The 21766-nt window shown below is 41.1% G+C and overlaps 1 long non-coding RNA gene, 1 pseudogene and 1 gene segment (V, D, J or C); 1 reads left to right on the top strand and 2 right to left on the bottom strand.

Annotated features, from left to right (window-relative positions):
• Window positions 1–21766, top strand: part of LOC137348552 (Ig heavy chain C region, secreted form-like) — a 703592-nt gene that overhangs the window by 345063 nt on the left and 336763 nt on the right.
• On the bottom strand, window positions 2474–2990 carry LOC137348978 (uncharacterized). The gene is made up of 2 exons (XR_010969182.1): window positions 2868–2990; window positions 2474–2722 (listed from the first exon to the last, which is right to left on the bottom strand). It is a non-coding gene; the product is annotated as an uncharacterized lncRNA (long non-coding RNA).
• LOC137348975 (Ig heavy chain C region-like) lies at window positions 5523–20255 on the bottom strand (annotated as a pseudogene).

Here is a 21766-nt window from a genome sequence, read left to right as displayed (position 1 = left end):
CTTTTTGTACTCTTTTCCTTTTCAAATATTTGTAGAAACTCTTACTACCTGCTTTCTATTTCTAGGTAGCTTTCTCTCGAACGCTAATTTCCACCTCATTTTTTTAGTCATTCCTTTCCGGTCTTTAAATTTTATCCAGTCTTCCGACCTATCATTAAACTTCGCAGAATCGTTCTGATAGATGTGGTTCAGGTTCAGAATGAAAATGTCAGAAGTTATTCGGGTCTGATCAGAAACGTTTGAAAATGTTCCCGTGACCGGGGACTCTGAAAAATCTGATGAGATGGTGAATGGGGTGGAGTGAAACCTCAGGAAGAGAAAGTGTGACGGTCACCGGCGAAGCCTGGTGTGATGTTCGGTGAGTTCAGGAAGATGGCATGGGATGGAATTGAGCAGGGAGAGAGGATCCCTGGGGTGATGTTCACTGAGTTCATGGCGAAGGTGGCAGAGGGAATGGAGCAAGGAGAGAGGATCCCTGGGGTGATGTTCAGTGATTTCAGGGAGATGGCATCAGAGGGAATGGAGCAGGGAGAGAGGATCTCTGGGGTGATGTTTGAGTTCATGGCGAAGGTGGCAGAGGGAATGGAGCAGGGAGATAGGATCCCTGGGGTGATGTTCAGTGATTTCAGGTAGATGGCATCAGAGGGAATGGAGCAGGGAGAGAGGATCCCTGGGGTGATGTTTGAGTTCATGGCGAAGGTGGCAGAGGGAATGGAGCAGGGAGGTAGGATCCCTGGGGTGATGATCAGTGAATTCAGGGAGGTGGCATCAGAGGGAAAGGAGCAGGGAGAGAGGATCCCTGGGGTGATGTTTGAGTTCAGGGAGATGGTACCAGAGGGAATGGAGCAGGGAGATAGGATCCCTGGGATGATGTTCAGTGAGTTCAGGGAGATGGCATCAGAGGGAAAGGAGCAGGGAGAGAGGATCCCTGGGGTGATGTTTGAGTTCAGGAAGATGGTACCAGAGGGAATGGAGCAGGGAGAGAGGATCCCTGGGGTGATGTTTGAGTTCAGGAAGATGGTACCAGAGGGAATGGAGCAGGGAGAGAGGATCCCTGGGGTGATGTTTGAGTTCAGGGAGATGGTACCAGAGGGAATGGAGCAGGGAGATAGGATCCCTGGGATAATGTTCAGTGAATTTAGGTAGATGGTATCAGACGGATTGAAACAGAGCAGAGAGGAGGTTCAGCAGGCAAACATGTGACAGAGCGTCAGGGGTACCAAGTATAATAGAAAAGGTGGAGGTGGAGATTCGCCATGTGCATGACAGAAAATTGGATTGTGTGTTTGAGCAGAGCAGGTGGAGAGTTTCTGTTTGTGTGCAAAACAGAAAATGTCAAGTTAGAGTCTCTGTATTGGATAGGATCAGACTGCGTTAATCATTCCCACAGTTTATGCACTCTCTTCTGTTAGATAAGCCTCAAACACTGGGAATCATCCCACCACTTTTGCTTCCTTGTTTGTCACATAGACTTCAGGCTTTGCAAATCACTCTGGTGCATGAGATAGTCCCCAAGCTCTGGGATCATTCCTCGAGTTTGTGCTCCCTGGCGTGTCAGATGGACCCCAGGCTCTTGGAATGATTGCCAGCATTTGTGCTTGATGCTGCATAGGCACAGGTCTCTAGTAATGCTTCTCAGGATTTGTACTTCCCCACGTGTCTGTCATATAACTACACTGTGCTTTACCTGTCCTGGCAGTATTTGATGGGTCAATGTAGAGGGAGCAGTACCCTCTATCTAACCCGTGCTGTGCATGCCCTGACAGTGTTTAATGGCACAGTGTAGGGAGAGTTTTACTTTTTTATTTAACCTGGCCCGTTCCTGCCCTGGCAGTGTTTGATGGGACAAAGTAGAGAGAGCTTTACTCTGTATCTAATCGATGCCATGCCTTCCCTGGAAAAGTTTGATGTGACATACACTATTTTAACATATCTTCCATATACTGTTGTATGTCAGGCTATGATGGAGCAGAGTGTTGCCCTTTGACATAACCTGGCACGTGACTGTGACCGACCCGAAAATGAAAGATGTCAGTGAGATGCTCCTGGTCGCTCTGCGGTCATAATGTCTCTGGAGATTGACATCATCAAGCAGGGGAAAAGGAGTGTTTACTCTGATGGGACACTGGATGGCGCAGCATCTCTTTCACCGGAGTGCATTGAAACCCAACCCAAACAGGACCGGTGAAAAATAGCTGTCAGGAAAGGGGAAAAACTTGTAATGGGGAAAATGCAGCGTGTAGATGGGCCTTGTGTTAAGGAATTCGGCAACTTATTCCATTTGTTATTCAAGTTTTATTAACAATTTTCAAAAGAATAAATTTTTAAAAAGGTTCAAACTGAATAATAACAACTGCGTGACACATCAAGAACAGTACACATGCGGTCCGAGATGCCAGCTGTCTATAAAACTGTAACAGACCAGAGAGAAAAAAACAGGGGCTCAACATAAAGGGAAGAAAACAATTGTGAATAAAGAATAGTTATTTATTTACACATGAAATTCAGACAACGGTGAATCTCGAAGATACATTTACATTATAACCACGATTATATCATACATTTCAAACAGAAAAACTGAAACAGTGCTTCCGATTTTCTCATCTACGGATTCGGAAACATAAATTGAAGGCATTTTAATTTTACAGTTTTTTGATAATGCAAAGAGGTTTTAAAAAATGAGGAAAATCCAGGGCGGCCGAAATTCAAGCGATTACTTGACCTGTAAAAGAGGGATAAAAGAATGAAGCAGAGATTTGGTGTTCTGGGACATACATCTCGCAGGTTTATTTTAATCTGTGAAAACTTTAGAGACTTGTCAAACAGCTTCAATCAACTTGAAATGTGAGTGGATTGAGTATTCTCACCTTCACCAGAGTGACAGCAGCACTGTAGAAAATGCTCAGGAAGAACAGGATGATGAATGTGGAAGCGGTTGTCCAGATGTTGCCGCTCTCTTCCTCATTGTCTTCAATCCAGATGTGGTCTGATGAATCTACGGAGATGTAGGGGAGGAAATGTATTTAGATCTCTTATTAATCCTAAATATAAGATTGCTCTTTTACATTCGCAATTTACTTCCTTGAGCCATTATTTTGTTCTTCAATTTAATTTTCAATGTTTATCGAGTCAGTTAATCATGTTCAGCCAGCTATCTCTGTCACTCCTCAGCGTTCTTGCCTTATGATCCTCGCCCAGGTCGTGTTGGAAAATATGTCAGTTTTTTTTTCAGTGTCAGGCGCTATTTTAGTTTAGATCGATTTTGTTCTATCATTGGGCATTATTATGGTGAGATATAGAGGGAGGTTTACCGATTGATAGCAATTATATTGAAGATAGGTTCAGATAGATACTTATTTGGAGATTGTCAATGTTGTTGGGTAAGGGATCGGATGCGAGTTCCAATTTTGCTTGTTTATTTAAAAATCAATAACTTATCTCAGTTTCTAAGTGAAAACATTGCTTCATTGAAATTGTAGGTCTTACATGTATGAGGAAAAATGTTGAAGACGGTGTCTGTTCAAATAGCGCATTTGAATTCTGCTTTCGTCTATAATCTGGCATTTTTGTTTGTGTATGTGTGTATGAGTATCTCTTGCTTTGCATTACTCTGTGTTTGTGTATCCATGTGTGAGTTTGTGTGAGTGTGAATGAATGTGTTTATTTGTTTGTATACCCAAAATCGGGTGCATTAATGTGTTTCTTTATATGTTGATGGCTGTGTGTATGTATCCATGTAGGTTAATGTGTGTTAGCGTGCCAATGAGCATTGATGTATGTATTCAAGTGACCGCCTGTATGTGTATTTGGGTGTGTTGTGTCTATCTGTCCATGTGTATGTATGAGCGTGTTAATATTTGGTTATGTGTGTTTGTGTCCCCATCAGCTTATTCACCTGTGTTTCTGTGTTGCTGGATGTGTTTGTGGGTCCCTTTAAGTTAATGTGTGTTTATGTGTGAATGACTGTGTATAAAGGTGTGTTAAGGTGTTTGTTTATGTGTGATGTGCCCCCATAATTGTGATAATTTGTGTGCTTTTGCATTGATGTCTACGTTAATGAATTATTGCGTGTGTTAATGTATAATTATGTGTACGTGTGCTACTGTATGTGTTTCTGTGCGTGTTTGTGTTTCCATGCGTTTGTGTGTCAGTATATTAATGTTGGTGTTTATTTGTGTGTGTGAGTGGGTTAATGTGTCTATTTATCTATGTCTTTGTGTGTACGTGTATGATTTTGTTAATGTACGAGTATGTGCATCCATGCGCGTGTATTAATGTGAATCCTAGTGTGTATTTTTATGTCTATGTTTCTGTGTAAGTGAGACTGCACTAAGGTGTGTGTTTATGTTTATGTTTGTGTCTTTGACTGTGGGAGCATTCATATCTGTGTTTGGGTCTGTTCCTGTATGCAGGTGCATGTGTGTGTGGTAGTGCATGTGAGTATGTTTATGTGTGTGTTTGTGTCCGTGTGCCTGTACATTTTTGTTCTTTTTCAAAGTTCCACAGAGAACCAATAACCGGGTCTGGCTTTGACGGTGCGCATTGTAGAGAATATTCTTCGCCGTTCTGTGCATAAATGTATTCTGAGCGAGATGTAATATGACATCAGCTGAATGCAACTGAAGGACCTCGGAATCGTCAGGAACACAAGAGTAAAAGAATATAGAGGAGTTTTCTATCACCAGTTACATTTGGACTATTAGAATTCAATCTGTTCGAATAAGATATACCGGGAAAAGTTTAAAGATATTATGTTGCATACATCTGTAGTTTACAATATGATTTTCATGTAGAAAGCTTAAAACCTTCGTACAGTGAGCTAGAAGCTGACGTTGTACTAATGGCAATTGAGGCCATATAATAGAGAGCAGTTGACAGCCAAACCTCTGCCGGGGGAGTGGGAGTATAGTGGGTTACGAAATGTCCTTGCTCCTTTATCTGTTGGAGGAATTGCGGGAAGGGATTGCAGCCTTTGCTCTCTCTATTAGAGAAGTAGAGTTACAATGGACTAACAATTGTCCTTTTCCTGTCTCTATTTAGGAAGTGATGACACAGTGGGTTAGTAAACTATCCTTTCCCTTCTTTCTGATGTGGGATTATGGGTCTAGTTCGTATTCGTGTGTGGCCCTCATTTCAGCTCCTAGTGGGTGCGATGCTGCAACTTAAAACTGACACCAGTTCTGAAGGGATGGACAACACGAGAAGCAGGAACAGCAGACATCTAAATGGGCTGCTGGTGTTTGTTAGAAAAGAGAAAATTTCATATTCCATAACCTCACCGCACCACCCCACCCCGCCTCCTGACCACAGCCAATAGAAATCAGCAAAGTTTCAGAAGTTACTGGAATCCTGCAACAAATCAGCTTTTCTCCGTCAATAATCTGTGGTGTATCTGAGCTGGGAGCACTGGTTCTACAAGACTTGGGCCCCAGAGCAGGAAATACCGTTCGTTAGATCAATAGACCTACACTTAGCAGATGTGGGAAGCAAAATTAATTGAGCGGATGTGTATTTAAACGCGATTGGAAGAAAAGGTCTTTATTGATTTTTATTTAGGAATTGAAATGCAATCGAAAGATTCTCATTGACATGAATTGACAGTGTCCAACAGTGCAAGGGAAATGTTCACAAAACTCGGTTTACCGCTGGATTTATTAACTGTTCTGTTGATGATCTTCAAGGGGATCGCTTCATGTCCCACCACACAGGAGTAAGAAGCGCCGCTGGCCCACTCCTCCGCTGCAATGGATAACAGGCTGTAGATGAAGAAGGAGCTATTGTCGTTCTCCGCCATCACCTCGGTGTTCTTGTAGTTGCCGGGATTCACCGACTTGTCATTGACGGTCCACTTGATGAAGATCTCCCTGGGGGAGAAACCTCTCACTAAGCAGGTGAGGGAGAGAAACCTCTGAGCGGAGACATCTTCTGCCGGGGGCAGGAGGACAGACACGAACGGTTCCCGCAGATGTTTAACTGCAGAAAAAATAAAATAAATATTAATAAACTGGAGAATTACAGATACAATGAAACCAGTGGTTAGATGTGAGAGAAATTTTCAAGGTTTTCCTTTTCCCCTCTGGGGCCTGGCCCGCATTCCAGCCCAGAGCAGAGGCGGGTGCATTCCCCTGGCTGACAACGTAAAGGATTGGAATGAAAAATTACATAGAACTTACAGCACGGGAACAGGCCATTCGGCCCAACTAGCCTGTGCTGGTGTTTATGCTGCACACGAATCTCCTCTCACCTTACTTCAATTCCTTCTATTCCTTTCTCCATCATCTACGTTTCTAGTTTGCCTTTAAATGCATCACTGATGGTTCCAGAGAGGTTCGTTAGTGAATTACAATTAAATTATCAGAGTAATCCATTCAACCATTTAACAGGTTGAATTGGGCCTTGCACAAACACTGGAAATAAGCACAACCTCTCACTATTTTTTTTTCAATCTCACCGCTCACCTGCTTCCTTGTGGATGGAATCTCTGAGAGGAGTCGGCAGATCCTGATGGCTCACCACGCAGAAGAAATCAACCCCACTCAGCCAGGATTGTGTCGAGATGTCTACGGTGCTGATCACACTGTCGGAATCCTCTCCGGGTTGGACGGCAATCTCTGATTTCAAAGGTTTCTGTTCTTGTGTCCAGGACACGTTGATGCCATAAGGAGCATTAGACACGACGCAGGTTAAGGTCACCGTCGCCTCCAGTAAGACCTGTTCTATTGATGGTGGCAGTAGTTTAATTACTGGATCATTGCAGGAACAAGGAACTGTAAAACAGAAATGAAAGACAAACAAAGATTCATCTTCAGAATCAGACACCAATATTCAGCCTTCACTGTCTCTCGGAGAATAAATCAACTTCGAGATATCAATCTCTAGCTGTTGTTGAAATAATATCGTTGATTGGAAAGACAACAACCTGAAAACGCTTCCGGAAGATTCTATAACTTATACTGTGTATTTGCACCCTAAGAAGGCAGCAATGGGCTTTGAAGCAAGTACCCGGCGTAAAAACCGAATAATTGTGGGCGAAATTGTGTTATGCACTAAATAAAGTTCTTCCTAAAATCCCTGGCAGAACAGGCTCGAGGGGCCGAGTGGCACACTACTGCCTCTAATTCGTGTGTTCGTATTTCCGCCCGTCCATCGATCCTTGCAACGGATCACATCTCCGCTGAATATAATGGCTCTGCCATCCAAGGACACGAGCTGTGCATGTAATTCACACTGGCTCAAAACGAGTGTCAAATGAAATTCAGAATTTTAGGCCCAACGGGTAACAAACTTAATTTTCTGGCGTCTTGTCACCATATTTGGGGTACTGGAAAAACGTAGGAGGAGGGGTGAAAGGTCGGGAAAATGCAGTTCCACGGAGTCTTTTTGAGGAGAATAATTTGCAATTATGGTGTAAGACAGCTTGCTAATATCTGTCATGAGTGAGAACTCCTCATATGTCAGTCAGGGTTCAGAAGGCGATCCGACCAGAGGGCAATAATAGAAACATAGAAAAAAAGAGTTGCCCATTCAGCCCCTCGAGCCTGTTTCGCCAATCAATAGACAATGGCTGATCTGTATCTTAATACAGGCTACCATAGAACCATAGAAAAATTATGGCACAGAAGGAGGTCATTCAGCCCGTCGTGGCGGGCCGGCCGGAAGAAAAACTAACCGCCCAATCCAATCCCACCTTCCAGGTCCTGGTCCATAGCCTTGCCAGTTACAGCTCTTCAGATGTATGTCCAGGTACCTTTTAAACGAATTGAGAGTTTCTCCCTCCACCACCGCTCCTGGCAGTGAAATCCAGACATCCACCATCCTCTGGGTAGCAAAGTTTTTCCTCATGTCCCCTCTAACCCTCCTACCAATCACCTTAAATCTGTGCCCTTGGTAATAGACCTCTCCACTTGGGGAAACAGATCCGTCCTGTCTACTCTATCTCGGACCCTTACAATTATGCACAAGACTACGAGCCAAGTGCTGAACAATGGGATTAAAATAGTTAGATGCTTGATGGCCAGCACAGACATGATGGGCCGAGCGGATTGTTTCTGTGCAGTATAACACTATGACTCTATGACTCCACTATTAAGTCACCCCTCAGCCTCCTCCGTTCCAAGGAAAACAACCCGAGCCTATCAAACCTTTCCTCATAGCTGCAACTCTCAAGCCCTGGCAACATTCTTGGAAATCTCCACTGTACTCGCTCCAGAGCAATCATGCCCTTTCTGTCATGTGGTGACCAGAACTGCACGCAATACTCCAACTGCGGCCTAACCAGCATTTTATATCGTTCCAGCATTACATCCCTACTTTTGAATTCTATACCTTGGTCAATAAAGGAAAGCATTCCATGTGCCTTCTTCACCTCCCCCAACAACCCCCCCCCCCCCCTCACCCCCACTCTATCCACCTGTCCTACCACCTTCTGGGACCTATGGACATGCACTCCAAGGTCTCTCACTTCTTCCACCCATCTCAATATCATTCTGTTTTATTTGCCCTCCCCAAATCTAGTACCTCACACCGTTGTGGATTGATTTCCATTTGCCACTTTTCCATCCACTCAACCAAACCATTGATATCTTTCTGGAGTCTACGGCTATCCTCTTCACTATCAACTACACGGCCAATTTTTGTGTCACCAGCAAATTTCCCAATCATGCCTCTCACATTTATGTCCAAATCGTTAATATATACCACAAACAACAAGGGATACAAAATTGAACCTTGTGGAACCCCACTGGAAACAGTTTTCCATTCACAAAAACATCCGTCGACAAATACCCTTTGTTTCCTGGCCCTGAGCCAATTCTGGATCCAACCTGCCACATTCTCCTGTATCCCATGGGCTTTCATTGTACTGAGCAGTCTGCCCTGTGGGACCTTGTCAAATGACTTACTAAAGTCCATGTAGACCTCATCCACTGCATTACCCTCATCAATCCTTCTTGTTACCTCCTCAAAAAACTAAATTAAGTTAGAAAGACATACCCTTCCCTTAAAACATCCATGCTGACTATCGCTGATTACTCCGTGCCTTCCTAAGTGGCAGTTTATCTTGTCCCTCAGAACAGATTCTAACAATTTACCCACCACCGAGGTCAGACTGACTGGCCTATCACTCGCATCCTTTGAAAACAATGGTACAACTTTCTCAGACCTCCAGTCGTCTGGTACCTCTCCTGTATCTAGTGAGGATCCGAAGATGATCCTCAGCGCATCCGTTATTTCCTCCCTGGTTTCCTTTAACAACCTGGGATGCAATCCATCCAGCCCATATGTATCCCTTAATACTTTTGCCAAACTTCGAACTATCAATCTCAAAATGAAAATTTTCAATTGATTCCAAACCTCAAGAGCGAGTTGAGGGAGAGAATTCCAGATTTCCTCCACCCACTGTGTGAATAGCTTTCCTGATAATCATCCCTGAATGACCTTGGTCTAATTTGAAAGTTATGCCATCTTGTTCTGGAGTCCCCACCAGAGGAAATATTTTTTTCCATCGGCTCCATCAATTCCAGTAAACATCTTAAACACCTCAAGCAAATCACCCTTTCATCTTCTATACACAAAGTTTTGCCTGTGAATTCTGTCCTCTTAATTTAACCAGTTCAGCCCCGCTATCATTCTACTCAATGTGTGTTGCATCACTCCCAAGGCCAATATATTCTTCCTGAGCTCATGAGTCCAGAATTGAACACAATTTTCTAAATAGGGAAGATGCTCATTCTGGCACTTGATGCCGAGGTTGTGACCAGGAAAGAGTTCCAAACACCTATTGCCGCTTCGAATATGATCGGCCAAATCACGATCAACCTGATATCAAGGCCACCTCACTCACTGTATGCCATCAAAGCAGAAGGAAACATTCTTTGGTGATGTGATGACATGTTGAACTGTGAGCAATTCTAATTCAGCACTCGCAGCGGATTGAGGCATACAACTGCACGATGGCGAATTGGAAAAATATTCAGTGCTTTGTAATAATTCCAATAAATTGTTACATTTGATTATCATCGGAGCACAAAATGATCTGGATCTTCCTCGGTTTGTGTCTCTTACCCTGAGATCCGGTGATGTTTCGGCTTTGGGTGACCTCTTGATGGGAGACCTGGCAGGTATAGACCGTGTTGGTGAACCATTCCCCAGCGGGGACTGTCAGCCGGCTGGTCGCCGAGAAGTTTCCGTTTGCTTCACAGGCGGGAGAGGTGACGAAACCCGAATCCATGGGTTGTCCATCCTTCAACCAACTCACGGTTATTGACTCTGGATGGAAATCGATGATTGAACACACGACAGTTGCAAATCTGCTGCTTGTGATTTCTTCACTGGAACTCTGGGTGAGGATAACAGTTGGATGGACGATGTCACCTTTACAATCTTCAAGAAAAACATGTTAGACATTTCTGGAAGACGTTTATAACTAACTCAAACTGTTCTAATAATTTTACAGGTTTTTTGCTGTCAAGCAGACACTAACTGGAGTTTCCAGGGATCAGAACTGTGCACGATAGCCAAACCTCTACACAAGATAACGATACCTTTTCTGTTTTTCACAGTTTCCACAACACTAACCTGGAATTTCTTTGATCCAGACTGACTCTCCGCGTTGAACCTCGCAGTAGATTTTGCTGCTTCCCACCTCTGACTCGGTGATGGTTAACTGGCTGCTCAGGGTGTAGGTTCCCTTCTTGTTCAGCACTGACGGGTAAGTCTTCAATCCAGTGGTGATCGGCTCTTTATCTTTCTTCCAGGAAACGCGGGTGATTTGGGGGATGTAGTCCATCGCCAAACAGCCGTAGGCCACGGAGCCGCCGGTGTTGGGTTGGTCACAGGAGCACAGGCCGTAAAGTGTTGGGGGAGACGGTGTCGCTGGGAAAGAATGACATTTTGAACAAGTTAGACTCTGTGATTCATGCTTATTAACCAGACAACTCGGAATTTGACTCCAGCTAGAAACTGATTCCAATATTTTCTGGTTAAAACCTTCATCCGCATTTGAGCTTCATCAGTTCCATCATTTGGTGATCATCACCTGTCGGGTCCCCTGTTCAGGAAAACACCTCTCTTTCAGGACCTGTCACATTACTAAAGTAATAACCTTTTGAAGTCATCTCTATAAACTACCTTCCATTGGGTTAAACTGGAAGAGGAGTTTCCCCGTTATTTCGGTCAGTATTTATTCCTAACCAGCAGCATTTTGTCAAAAAAAACACTCGACCTTTTTAATTGCAGTTCTGGAAATTTGCTCTCTGCAAATAGACTGCTGCGTTCCCCCACCCCAAGCCGCCTAAAAACCATCGACTACGTTTCGGGCGGCACAGTGATGCAGCGGTTCGCACCGCAGCCTCAGAGACCCAGCGACCCAGGTGCAGTTCTGGGTAGTGTCCATCAGGCCTGTGAAAGATCCCACTGACCTTCTTTTCAAAAGTTCCATTTTACCCAGCTATTTTGGATTCTGTCTACAACCCTCTTTCTGATAAATTAGATTAGAGATACAGCACTGAAACAGGCCCTTCGGCCCACCGAGTCTGTGCTGAACATCAACCACCCATTTTTTATACTAATCCTACACTCATGCCATATTCCCAACAAACATCCCCACCTGTCCCTATATTTCCCTACCACCTACCTATACTAGTGACAATTTATAATGGCCAATTTACCTATCAACCTGCAAGTCTTTTGGCTTGTGGGAGGAAACCCCACGCAGACACAGGGAGAACTTGCAAACTCCACACAGGCAGTACCTGGAATCGAACCCAGGTCCCTGGAGCTGTGAGGCTGCGGTGCTAACCACTGCGCCACTGTGCCGCCCATCCCAGATCATCCCAGATCCTAACAACCCCCTTTGTAGAAAAGTAGATTCATACCCTCTTCCTTCATTCTTCCTCTACAGCCCAACTCGCTTAATCTTCTACATCCCCTTGACAATAAAGAATTTTTAGAATAATAATTGAAGTTTCCGTTAAAATATGGACTGAATCATATAGTACACAGATTTTAGAGGGGAATTTTACACAACCTAGTTTCTGGAATTAAAGTTTTATATGACTCAGCATTGACTCTAGGCTATCACTTTCCTTCTCAGTGCTTGAGGATTGTGATTTGTGTTCTATCTTATTCTACTGAATGGATCTCTCCGGAGTTTGCTTCTCTCTCCAAATAAATTAATAATCCGAATTAAATCCGATTCCTAAAAGTCGGACATCTGGAATGATGTTCTTTCAATAGTCCTTTTAGTTTTCCAAAGTATCTTCCCACCCCTCACCAGTGATAACTGGTGTTGCTGACTGTGTCGTTACAGACACCTCTTCTTGCTGCTTGCACCGACCATAATGTGAACATCAGGACAGGTTTCTTCTATAAATATCAGATATTGACATCACTTACACATTATACATCGAGTGAATATCAGAAGGACAAAAATTAGTGAAGTGTTATTGCTGACATGGTCAACTCTCACTTCTGTGGACAATTCAACCACTTGAGGCTTATTGGTCAGCTATTGAAAGCTGGCTCACCGAGAGATTGTCGATGCTGGTGGCGCAAAAGTAGGACATGTGGGCTTTCAAATGGCATTCGAAAATATACCACAAAAGAGAACATTCAGAAAATAGAAGTGTATGGATTAAAGGGATGGTGGTAACCTGCTCAAGTATAGGAAGCAGAGAGAGAGACGGTGAACCAATGCTTTTCTAATTGGAAAAAAAAAAGCATTGTGATCCCCCTTGGTCAGTCGGAGGGTCATTGTTTTTTTGTTCAATATAATGACGTGGTCTTGAGTATGGGGAGTAGAATTTCGAAGTTAGAGGATGATACAAAGCAAGCAGAGATCTGGATAGTAACAGAGTTCAGGAGGACATAGACAGACTGGTGAAATGTTCAAGGACATAGCAGATGCAATTTAATGCGGTTAAATATGAAGTATTGCACTTACTGAGGAATAACACAGAAAGTTAATGTGATCCAAATGGTCCTATTTTGAAGAGGGTAGAAATGTAGAGGGACCTAAGGTGTATATTCACAATGTTTTGAAGGTGGTTAAAAAAGCAAATGGGATACTTGCTCTTGTAAAATGGAGTATTGAATACAAAAAACAAGGAAGTCATATTAAAGCTTTACAAATCACTGATTAGGCTGAAATATGTTCACACAATTCTGGCCAACATACTTTCAGAAGGATGCCAAGGCTTTGGGGAGAGTGCAGAGGGAGTTTACCAGCATGATGTCAAGAATGAGGGAGTTCAGTTATGTAGAGAGATTATATAAGTAGAATTGTTCTTCTTCGGCGGTTACCGAATAGGTATGTTCAAAATTATGGGATGTTTGATATAACAGATACGGAGAAACTGTTTCCTCTGGCAAGTGATTCAGTAGCAAAATAAATATTTGACAACAAAATGGAGTGTGGGCGGGGTGGTGGCTGCGGAAGGAGATCTCTTTACTGACAGAGAGTGATTTTCATAGAAGCATTGAACGGTTACAACACAAAGGGAGACGATTCAACCTGTCCTGTCTGTGCATGCTCTCTGTAAGCGCATCTGGAGTGCACAAGGCAACAGGACATGTCCTAGAAGGAGACTAATTTGCATGGTTATGAGGAAAAAGCTGGCTTGTAGGATTAAATTGGAGAGCTCTTTGAGAGTGAACACAGGCATGGCGGGCTGAATGGCCACATTACATGCGAGAAGATTCTATGATTCTACTCAAGTCAGTAGAATTAGCTCTTTCCAATTTAATGGGAGGAAAGGCTTCATAAATTTGAACAACTCTGTGACATATATTTTTATTGCTTGTTATAACGAAAGAGGACTTTTAAAATAAGAGGATCTGAAGGATTTAATACAAATGAGTCAATCAGATACTGTCAGTGACTTCAAGCTTATTGTGATTGACATTGATTGCGGGCTAACTGTATCACTTCAAAAGTTTCACAGAAGCTTACTGCAGTGGTTTTGTAACTTCAGCTGTGACCCAGTCCAATAACTGCATCTCACCAGAGTTTATCACTGCCTGTTACCTTTTGAAAATACTTGAACGAAATAATAGTTTCAAACATGAAATGATCATGATGGTTATTGGGAGCGGGAGTGTCGACTTTCTCAATTTAAAGCGCCGAAAGAACTTCCAGTCTCCCATCAGATCAGAACAGAGCGTTACGGTCACTTCCTGAAACTCTTTGTTCTGAAAGTGCGCTCAAAATCAGGCCCATCTCATTCAATAATTATCGGATACTTAACATTTTTAGATATTATTAATTCATTAAAATTTGGCCATGAAAGTATATTTACATCAATTAATTTGCGTTGTTTCATCTGGGCAATTGAATAATTTATTTTCATATACCTGGGTCGACAACTCACAACTTATTAGTTACATGCAGATTAAGGGTCCTTGAATACTGTGGGGCTATCACTCTCGGGTCAGGTACAGGAAAGTTAAGCTATATAGTAAAGACCCCCTTGTACGGCCCTGTCATGACCTGAAGGTCATCGCAATTGTTATATTCCGTGGAAAGCCACAGGCACTGTCACTCTGGGTCAGGTACAGCACTAGTTTAATATAAAATAAAACTCCCTCTATGCTGTGCTATCAAATACATCCAGGACAGGTTGAACCCGCTTTAGATACAGTGTAATTTCTCCCTCTACACTGTCCTCAGCAAACGGTTCCAGGACAGTTACAGTATGGATTAAATATACAGTAAAGTTTCCTCTGCATTGCCGAATCAAACACTCCCAAGGGAGGTACATTACTGATTACAAACTGACCAAATTTCCTTCTACAGTCTGTCTGTCGTATCTTTGAACTGTTATTTCTGATTGTCACAGACTGGGATACTGATCTCATTGCTGAGGCGCCTCATCAAACTTAAAGTCAAAATTTTAAGTTTCTCACAGGTACAAGTTTCTTAAATAAATGGATCAAGTTGCATTCCTTGCTTTGCAGGAGAACGACCCAGACTGTTTACAACCTGTATGGAGGAATCCTCGTCCAGATACCGTGAGCAGGTGCACAGAAACAGAACAGACACAAACGGTGTAATATTTGGGCTCTTAGCAGATAGATCTGTTCAATCTGTCAATTTCAACGAGGCTGTTTGATTCTAATTTATCAATTGATTCAATTGTCAAATTGTGATCACTCTAAGTCTGTAAGCTCTTTGAAATTAAACTAATAATCATTTCAAAAACTCCCTTCGACCTCCAACTGTTTCTCCCTTTCTGTTTGCAATCTTAAATACATGTAAGAGATAGTCTCCCTTCAAATGAGTACATCAAAACAATTCACATTCAGGAAAATTTGATGTCTGTAACAGGAACACAGTGGCAGAGTAAGAATTTAAAAAATCAGGAGACATTTACCCACTGGTTTGATATAAGTTCTTAATTCAGTTTTGCCAAAAAAATGAACCAAGACACAAAGTTAATTCATTAAAATCTGCGGTGACACCTTATCGAGCTGAGAACAGCTGAGGAAGAAATGTAAAAGCAAAATACTGCAGATGCTGGAAATCTGAAATAAGAACAAGAAATGCTGGAAATATGCAGCAGGTCCGGCAGCATCTGTGCAGAGAGAAGCAGAGTTAACGTTGTAGGTCAGAGACCCTTCTTCAGAACTCAGTCTCTGACCTGAAACGTTAACTCTGCTTCTCTCTGCACAGATGCTACAAGACCTGATGAGTATTTCCAGCATTTCTTGTTTTTATTTGAGTAAGAAATCTATTGTTCTTTAAGTTATGTTTAGGCATAATTCAAAATTCTCCCCGGCCCTTGAGATTTTGCACTCATTTGAATCCTGGCAATTATACTACTGAATTGTGGGAGCTCATTTATGTTTAATGAATTAGCACTATTATATTCTCAGTTAAAATTCATGTTAGCTGATTTAATGCAGTATTTTTAAACATTAGTTAATATTAATTCAAGACCAGTTTCTGCCTGGCACCTTGTGAAATAATGGGGTTTTAATTAAATTATTATGACACTTAATCAATATTAAATAATAAACGTCATATTAATAGATGAAAACATTCAGACAAATTAATTCCTTTTACTGAAATCGAATCACAGTTCAATAATTTGAAATGAACAATAATTTCTACTCCCACCTTGTTTCCTATCTACAAATTTGTAAACTGTGCATGTATCTGAATGTGTTGATATATCATAAACTCCATCTATTCTCAGCGAGTATTTCACACGATGAATTTAAGAGTGGAACATTTTAAATAGTTTCAAGCCTAGCCAGGGTCACATCTCACTAACTGTTCATGGGCTATAACATCGCCTGTTTGTGAAAGCAGGACTCTGGTGTTTAAATATTGTCATAAATCTTAACCATATAAGAAAAATATCAAAAACATCCGGGCAGTTTGCGATCAGTAACGGTGCTGCCACTATTTAATCACACAATGTTTTTATATTTTACTCTCGTAATGCACACAATCCCTGTAAATTAATTGCTAAATATATTGTCCTTTTTTAATTGAAAGAAGCTCCAAAATGATCACTGTAAAATTGGATGAGAATACTTCTTTCAGACCATCTGCGACATTTGAAACTTAATGAACAAATGTGGTCGAGATTTTGTTGATCAATTTAATATTGAGTAAGAATTAAGAATAACTCTCAGGTATAATCTGTTCTTTGCCTATAATGCTATCCTGTGTGCAGCACAGCTATGGGTGACAGGATGCTGTTATTGAATACAAAACTAATATCAACCCTTTGTAATTAATTGAATCTGCTTGAATTTCAAGGTGTTATTTGTTTGGCTCTCGCCTTACGCAGTTTGCAATTTTCTTCAATTTAAATAAAATCATATCTGCAATTCTTTGACTGCCAGCAACTTCCTGTCTCAGGAAAATGTTAATATTAGATTAGTGATAATTATTGATAATTATAAATAAATACTTGCTGTAATTCACTTGTTTTAATCAGGAGTATAACAATTAATTCAAAAGCATTTATAAAACTGAACACAGCACTGGAATAAATTCGCTCTTATTGAAATAATTTCAAGCATAATTAAAAATTGTCTCCAGCCCACAAATTTTTCAGGTCACGATAATTGTGCGCATGGCACACCAGAAGTGTGACAGGTGATTAATGAATAATGATTCGATGTTCATATTAAAACATATTTGGTTTATATGAGGAGATATTGTCACATTATAATTGTTTGAATGACATTAACTTTACTCTTCAATCTGTAAACTTTCTAATTATGCAGCGTGTCATTGCAGTAACATTTCACGTACTGAATGAGCGTCGCAAACCACAGCTTCATAGTTTAATCTGCAATTAGCACGTAAATTTTTTTTAAAAACCTTGAAATATCTTAAAATGCTTCTTATCATTTCTGAAACCTGCCAGTTTTCCGGCTACAATCGGCTTTCAAACAGTTTTAAACACATAGAATGTTTCCATTCAATTGGAAAACCTGCAGCCGCTCGAGATTAAACAATGCCGAAATGCCAAACTGTTTCACAAATTTTACTTATTTAAAGTAACACACTCTCTTCAGCAGATAAACACCAAATCACATCACTGACGGACTGAATCCTGCCACAGTACATTTCATGGAGAAGCAGCTTAATTATACAAAAAACTTTCAACAGAATCCAATGAAACATTGCAAAAGATCTCAGTACAGACTCCATCGAGCCCGGCTGTCTCGGAACAAGTTAGTTACTGAAGTTGCGCGATATATAACATAATGGTAGCAGAATTGTTAGTACAGAAATTGTTTAATAAATTATCGTTGATACTATAGCATATTTCATTGATATTGGCTGATATCACAACATTTTAATAAGTGAGATTATATTAATCTTAATCTGCAAATTTGTTACTTATGTAGTTCATAATTATATCAAATCTTATTGTATTACATATGAGCGTTCGTGAGCAGTAGATTGATAGATGCCAATTTAATTACCACAAATAAAAATAGATCGAAATATCGTTAGGCTATTTTGACTGCTGAAGCTTTCTGCCTATAATCTTTCAAACATAATTAAACACGTATTGTTTGTGTTCGATCAGAAAACCTGCAGCAACTAGATGTCATCAAGATTAAACATGACAGAAACGTCAGTTTCACAACAATTAGGTATTTAAAGTAGCCTAAACACACAATCTCATCAGCAAATAAACACCAAATCACATCAAACAGTAACTGAATCCCTCAACAGCACCGTTTGTGGAAAAGACATTAAATTCTATAATCCCTTTACAGCAAAATCACATAAAACTATGCAACAACTCTCAACATAGAATCCATTGAGCCCACATTTCAGTGAACGAATGTATCATTAAAATAAATCGAAATATAAAAGAAAAACACAAATAAAACAGTTACTGAATAAATGCATGTTTCTTACCTGCAGTCACCGTCACCATGGTCCCTTGTCCCCAGTAGTCAAGATAGTCACAGTGTTACATTCCCTGGGCTGGGTCACACAATAACTGGCTCTGCACAGAATAGTGAGAATTCCATTATTATTTTAAATATCCACACCCCAGAGGCAAAATAAATTCTTGAGGGTTCTTTGTAAAATTATAACTGCGTTAATAATTCTTTTCACTCTTTATTAATTTCCCTGATGATTTATATTTCACACAGTAACATATCAGCAATTATTGAAATCACCAACTGATGAATGAGTAATTAATCAGTTTATCCATAATAAACCGTGCTAGGAGGACAGTGCTGGACACAAATAGTACTTCACTGTATATGCAGTTGGATTGTAAAAGCGAGCACTGACCCAGACTCATCAATTAGTGTTGAGGGAGTTTTTGTATTGACAGTAACTGCTGTGCCACCCAGTATATCACAGTGAGACACACCGTGTCAAATACTGCGGTGGACTGTAATTGTAAAATACAGAGATCAAATTCCACAGTGCTCTCAAAAAAAACTGATTCTGACTACCAGAAGAGTACATCAATTAGATAATTCAGTACGTACTGGTCATTATATTTATAAAGAGATCGGAATATTTCTGAAGCATCTGTGCTGATGTAAGGTGACATTCAGCACTAATAAAGCAGGAGACTTTTATACATTTTTAGAAATCTATATTACGTTTTCCCCATCATTTTATTTAAACCTCATTGTTTACGGCCATTCTGCCGTGGCAGTGATCGTAAGTTTGAGCAAACTCCCTGTCTGGGGTTTTTGTATGAGGAACTCCATCTGTATAGCACCGTGACCCACTGCTGTACCCACAGTGACACGAAACCGCACAAATACTGCACTCACTCTCTGTTCAGTACTGCCTCTCAATATTCACTTCAAATATGAATTCGCTTCTGATCTAGTTCAGAATATATCCAAACGTTTACACCATGCAGCAGGAAGTGACTGCAAGTAACTCGCTCTAGGAATCAGTTAAATTAAACTAACATCTTATCCAGGTCTGCAACTGCTAACACTGTTAACATTAAAAATCAGCACAGCCAAAGATACTCATCAGAACATCGGTCAGTGTCTTAAATTTGCACCATTGAATTTTCACTGTGTTAGTTCTGTAAGAGACTGTATATGGTCTGGTTCTGAACGCTGCCGTTAAGATTGTATTTAATACAATTACTGACCGTCAGGTTAGAATAGAATTTGTCGAATTCGCTCATGATCTGTTATTGTACGGGTCCAGCCCTGGTTCCTGTCACTGTGATCTCTTGCACAGTAATAGATGGCGGTGTCTTCTGTCTTCAGGTTTTTCATGTCCAAAGCGAAGATGTTGTTTGAAGTGTCTTTGGACGCAGTAAATCGATCCTTAATCTCTGGGGCGTAAGCATTGTTGGATGAACTATAGTAGTAAACCAACCACTCCAGCCCCTGCCCGGGAACCTGTCGGACCCAGTGCATGTAAGCGCTGCTAAGATCGAACCCGCTGGTTTTACAGGTCAGTCTCAGGGAGCCTCCGGGTTTCCCGGTCTCTGCCTCTGGCTGAGTCAACACGACATCCGAATGGACACCTGTAAAAATATCAAAAACCCTTAGGATTAATCCTGGTGAAATGATTCCTGACTCTGTAACATTTCAGAGAGAGTCGAATACTGTGACAGTAACAGCGAGAGACTTGGACAATAAAAACTACTCACGGGATAAGAAAACCAGCAACAGACTGAGAGTAATCGCCGACCTCATCCTTCTGGCAATTCGGGGAAAATGGTTCTGGTAAGAACTCACTGAGCAAACCGGCTCCCGGACTGTTGTATTGCGGTCCCAGTGACCGGCATTTAAATACCCGGCAGAAGGGGGCGAGGTTATAGGCGCCGCCTATTGATTCCCTGATAGAGGCGGTTACTGGATCCACGTCCCACCTTCCACATCACTAACAGAACGGACTCATATCATTACATTGGACTACTAGTAAATGTGAACATTTTATCTGTATCCATGGAAATTCATAGGACGGTATGATTTCAGTGCAAAGTGTTACTTGGTCGTAAATGGAGATATTGCAGTTGAAAATTTGTTCAATAATAAATAATTGCATTGTGGGCTGCGAATTAAATCCCTTTATTCTCTCACCTCTTCAGAGGGCATGTGAATCTTTTAGATTAAGTTATGTTGCCAGGGTCCAAAGTGACTGTTAGTAGATGTTAATCCATCCCGGTCGATCTATTCTTTCAATCTACACCAATAACGTACCACCGATAATTTGAATTGTTATCAATTTGTGCAACTAAATGCGAGATATTAGTAAAGTGATTCTATTTGCAGTGCGAATGGCTGTAGTTACACAATTTAGGACCAGAGTGAATAGAAACGCCTCACATTATACAAGTGTGTCTCACTCTCTGTATTTCACAAATTGCTCTTGACTCTGTGATCCGAAGCCAAGCTTTGAAAATTATTTGCAAAAGAAGTCCGCTTGCCTGATAATTAAAGAGTGACACGTAAAATTCATACCAGCTTTTGAAAAAGAGGAGCTGGTGAATCAGAACCGATATGGCGATCAGCAAAGCGTTGCAGCTAACTTTATTAGCGACACACTGTTCAATATGCACTGGTCTCAGGAACGCGATAGATCAGTACTTAGCGCTATGCTACTGAATATCACAAGAATAAACGCTTTATCTGCTGCAGAATCATATCATAAACTGGGAATTTCTCTACCCATTGGTAGCCTGGCAATGAAAAGGCTTGTTAAGCAATCCAAATTATGATAAATTAAACTGTATAGCACGCAGCTGTTATCAGTAATAAAGGAGTATTTAGCTGAATGTGATTCACAGCTCTGTGAGAATATTCAAGGAAATGCAGCGGGTTCAAGACAATTCCACCTATTTATTCATTTTGCAATTCCCAATATCTCATTCCGGTGTGTGTGTGTTTGGGGGGTGTCATTAAAAGTTCTCTCCAGAATTTCAAGCAGCCCGAATTAAATGATCTTAATTATCCAGAATTATATTTAATTATCACGTGGGTCAATTTATTATTTGGCGCTCCCATTTTATCATAATATGCTAACTGAATTTACAGAAAATTATTCTTTAAATGTGATACCTCGTAAAATGCTTTTTTTTTGGAAGATCACTGCTGATAAGTTAATGTTCAAATGGTTAAATCCTGTCTTTGTCCTTTCATATTCACGCTAATCTGCCTCACACAGTATTTGGCTGCAATCCAACCGACTGTTGTCAAGGAGGTGTAAATGTTATTTACAGGAAGCATCTGGGGGTTCTGTGCAGTCAATCAAAGATCTCTTTCCTCATTACTGACCGCTTGGCTGCAAGCCAAC

This window comes from Heterodontus francisci, chromosome 34 (assembly GCF_036365525.1).
Source record: "Heterodontus francisci isolate sHetFra1 chromosome 34, sHetFra1.hap1, whole genome shotgun sequence".
Taxonomy (NCBI): domain Eukaryota; kingdom Metazoa; phylum Chordata; class Chondrichthyes; order Heterodontiformes; family Heterodontidae; genus Heterodontus; species Heterodontus francisci.
Note: the sequence above shows the minus strand (reverse complement) of the source record. Positions and strands in the feature narration are given on the sequence as shown.